This window comes from Mus caroli, chromosome 3 (assembly GCF_900094665.2).
Source record: "Mus caroli chromosome 3, CAROLI_EIJ_v1.1, whole genome shotgun sequence".
Taxonomy (NCBI): Eukaryota; Metazoa; Chordata; class Mammalia; order Rodentia; family Muridae; genus Mus; species Mus caroli.
In genome coordinates, this window is record NC_034572.1 from 101832356 (window position 1) to 101836643 (window position 4288).

The following is a 4288-nucleotide window of genomic DNA, read 5'->3' on the forward strand; positions in this document are numbered from 1 at the left end:
AAAAAAAAAAAAAGAAGTGGCTCTTGCTAAAAAAAACGCCAACTCCTTGCATTTCTGCCTTCATTTTGTAGCTATCTCGTTCACTCTGAATTACCTGCTGTATTGACTCAAGAAGCAATCATCCAAAAACGGTGGCCTACCACCTCATTCTCCATCATGTCTGAGTGCCAAACACACGGGAGTAACCAAGATGGTTTTACTGTTACTGTTTACAGTGTCCTCTTCCAGAAACCTCCCTCCCCAAGAAGCAGGTACAAGATTCATGGTCACTGGCCTCAACCCTCTAGACCTCAGGAGTGGCAAAGCCTCACAGAACACAGCATCCCCGGATGACGGACAGCTCTTTCTATCATGGCGTGTGCACCCTGGAGGAGAAAGAATCAACTCCTGAGAACCAGCTTGTTGCCTAAGTAAAAAGGACTTCTACCTTCTCATAGAACCAACACTGAGAGGATGATAACCAGACCACATTTGCCCAAGTCTGCTGGAATTTTCCTATCTCTCACCCTCAATCTCAATTCTAATTCTATTTAAATCTAAAGTAAGTTTCCCCAAAGATAGATTTGGGGTCAGTAAACACCTTATGTGTTTCTCTTTACAATGTTCACATCGATGAAATCTTTGTGTGTTGTTGTTGTTCTCCTTCTCCTCCCCTTCTTCCTTCTTCTTCCTCCTCCTTCTTTCTTCTCCTCCTCTTCCCCTACCTCCATCTCCTTATTCATTTGAGTCTTGTTGGGTATATTAAAGACTGGTGATGAAGCCTGAATTAGTGGAGATGCAAAAGCCAACATTTTGGCCCTAAACACATGGGTTACAGATACAGGGGTGTAGTTTGATAGAATAACTTTGTGTATGTTACTGGAATTGAAATTAAACCCTGGGCCTTATACACCAGTCTCCCCCACCCCCACTTCTTTCTTTCTTTCTTTCTTTCTTTCTTTCTTTCTTTCTTTCTTTCTTTCTTTCTTTCTTTCATGTGTGTATGAGAGACAGGGTTTCTCTGTGTAGCCCTGGCTGTCCTGGAACTCACTCTGTAGACCAGGCTGGCCTCGAACTCAGAAATCCGCCTGCCTCTGCCTCCCGAGTGCTGGGATTAAAGGCGTGCGCCNCCACTGCCCGGCNCNCCCCCCCCCCCCCATTTCTAAAGATAATCAGGTAAGACTAATGCCTGACTGTTTACAGAAGTGTAGCAAGAGTGGTTGCCTGTCCATGGGCTCACTTTAAGTATTTGCTGGAATTCTTCATATGAAATGTGAGGCTAGGGGTGTGTGTGTGTGTGTGTGTATGTATGTATGTATGTGTGCACGTGTGCGCATATGTAATCCAGGGCCTCAGGCAGGACAAAGTCTCTGTTAACTGAGCAATCTCCCAGGTCACAGAAAGACTTTGGAAGGCGCCTCAAGGATCGGAAGACAAGCCATCATGGAGGATAGACTGTGAATTGGCTGAACTCTTCTGCCTTAGGGGATCTTCCAAACAGTCGTGAGGTTTTAGGAGTGCCAGAAAGTGATGTTGGTCACCTACCTGGAAGGCAGGGAGCATTTGAAAGCAAGCAACAGGCCAGTTACTCAATCCTAGCTCCTTAAATCTGCAGGAAAAGGTTGTCATCATGATAGGAATGAGACCAAGTTCTACTTTTGTATCAATGTATTTTTATAAGAAAGCTTATTTTAAAGCAAGTATCGTAAGTGCATTCAAGTTTAGCTTGATCTCACTTTCTCTCTCTCAACTCTCTACATCATTTTAGGCGTGATCTGTTTGTTTTCAAATTATGTCCTCCAGCCTCTCCTTTCAGGAGGAAACAGCCTGCAGTGTGAACCACCAACCCAGCTTAGGAAATTATTTATACGTAGACATATTGTACAACAATCAAAGCTGAAATTATTGTTTATGTACTTCTGTCTACTTATTCACTTGTTTGTAACAATTGTAGTTGGTTTACCAATAAAAAATCTCAAGATATCAACCACTTAAAAATCATCTTATAAACTCCATGGCTGAAATTACATGGATTTACTCGTGTAGGAAGCCTAAATGGAGTCGGAGTCGTATGTCTGCATTATATTTAATACTGACAACTCTGAAATGAAAATTTTTTTCCTATTTTACTTGGATTTTGCTTGGTTTTGTTTTGATTTTGAGATAAAGCCATGATTGGTAGCTCAGGCTGACTTGGAACTCACTATGTGCTCATTTGAACTTGTGATTCTCCTGTCTTAGCCTCCTTAGAGCTTGAGTCAAGTATGTGCTACCATACCTAACTGCAAAAATCTCTCCCCTAATTCGACAATGTTTTTAAGAAAGATTACTCAAAATCTTAAGGTTTTGGGTCAGTTCTCGTTTCCTGAGAGTTTTAGGAATACTTAATCACATAAGAGCTTATTTGTTTTAAGCTAATTCAGTAGAGCTCTTTTACAAGGTTTTTAAGGAGATAGGATAGCACACACACACACATCTATAAACATATTGATAGATACAAACAGAAATCACAGAGCTCTTACTCAAAAACTCAGCCTTTAAGAAGGAGTAATTGTGCCGGGCGTGGTGGCGTACACCTTTGATCCCAGCACTCGGGAGGCAGAGGCAGGTGGATTTCTGAGTTCGAGGTCAGCCTGGTCTACAAAGTGAGTTCCAGGACAGCCAGGGCTATACAGAGAAACCCTGTCTCCAAAAAACAAAAAAAAGAAGGAGTAATTGTGCCAAAGTGTGTGTGAATGTGTGTGTGTGTAGTATGTGTATGTCCGTGTGTGAGTGTGTGTGTGTGAATGTATGTGTGTGTGGTATGTGTATGTCTGTGTGTGAGTGTGTGTGTGTGGTATGTGTATGTCCATGTGTGTATGTGTGTTGTTAGTTTTTATGCTCCTTGTTGGTTGTTTTTCAGTGAAGACTAAACACCAGACCTCATTTGTGCTCAGCAAGCACTTGACAGCTGAGATACATCCCAAGACTCTTGTTTGCTTTCTAAATTTGTGTTTTATTTTGTCCACTTGCTTTTGCTGATTTGTTTATTCACTTTTAGCTTTGAAGTTTTATTCTTAGGGTAAAAATAAAAGGAGTTTTAAGCTACATTTGTCAGGATCCTAAGACTCGTGGTAGCTCCTTCCCAGCCCCCACAATATGCTCCTGTTCAAAGTCGCTAAGTCCTTGGTTGTCATTCTTCTTACTATTCTTCTTACTACTGTGACAAATTACCTAACAAAAATCATCTGAAGGAAGGGAGGAAGGAAAAAAGGAAGAGAGGAGGGAGGGAGGGGGAAAGGGAGGAAGGGTCTGTTTTGTCTCACAGTTGAAGAGTAGAGTCTATGGTGGAAGAAATTTGGTGACAGGAGTGTGTGAGCTTGTCACATTGCATCCACAGTCAAATACTACTGCTGGTACTTAGCTAGCTCCCCCACCCCCACCCCCGCTTCTGTCACCTCAGTCTCCAGGATGGCACTGCCCAACTTAAGGAAGGTCTTCCCGTGTCAGTTAGTCCTCTCTGGAGATGCCTTGACAGACATGTCAGGGGATTGCCTCCTGCCTGATCCTAAGTTCAGTCAAGTAGATTAACCAATGCATCAATTAGTCATCAAGAATGAAGCCAAAGTCTTCAATGATTCACTGCTGGGGTCCTGGGATTGAATGATAGATCAGATCTTGTCTAAGGTACAGCACCATAATTGTCAAAAGTTTTTCCATACCACTCATTAAAGATGGCAAGCAAGGGAGGTGGTAAAGGCTATGATCAAAATACATTGCATACGTGCACAAAATTACTACAGAAGTTTTTAAAAGATGGCAAGCAACAGTGCCAACTTATACATCTACAACACAGCACTTGCACCTAAGGGCCAGAGATCACTGTAGGAAGACGGGGCCTATAAGAGCCAGAAGAACGGTTTGCTGTCAGATTGTGTCTTCTAGATATGTCAGAGGCTACACCCATGGAGCCCCACCAACATGGCTGCCTAAATGTGAATTGAATGAGGATGACAGCAACGGACACTCTAATATGGAAAGTTCATGAGGCATGAACCCTAGACAAAGAACTACAGGCAATAAAGGGATGCTGAGAGTGGGGGCAACAGTCTTCTGTAGGGAAAAGCTCACCAATTGCTTCTTCAATACCAAATGGTCGGCTTTGAAAACATGTACATACAAGTATGTATGTATATTATACATTATATGAACTGTGTAGATTGTATTTATATACTTAGGCATATATACCTACACAAACCACATCTGTAGCAACAATTAAAGAAAAAGAGGCTGTACATTTGAAAGAGGAGTTCATGTGAGGGCTTAGACG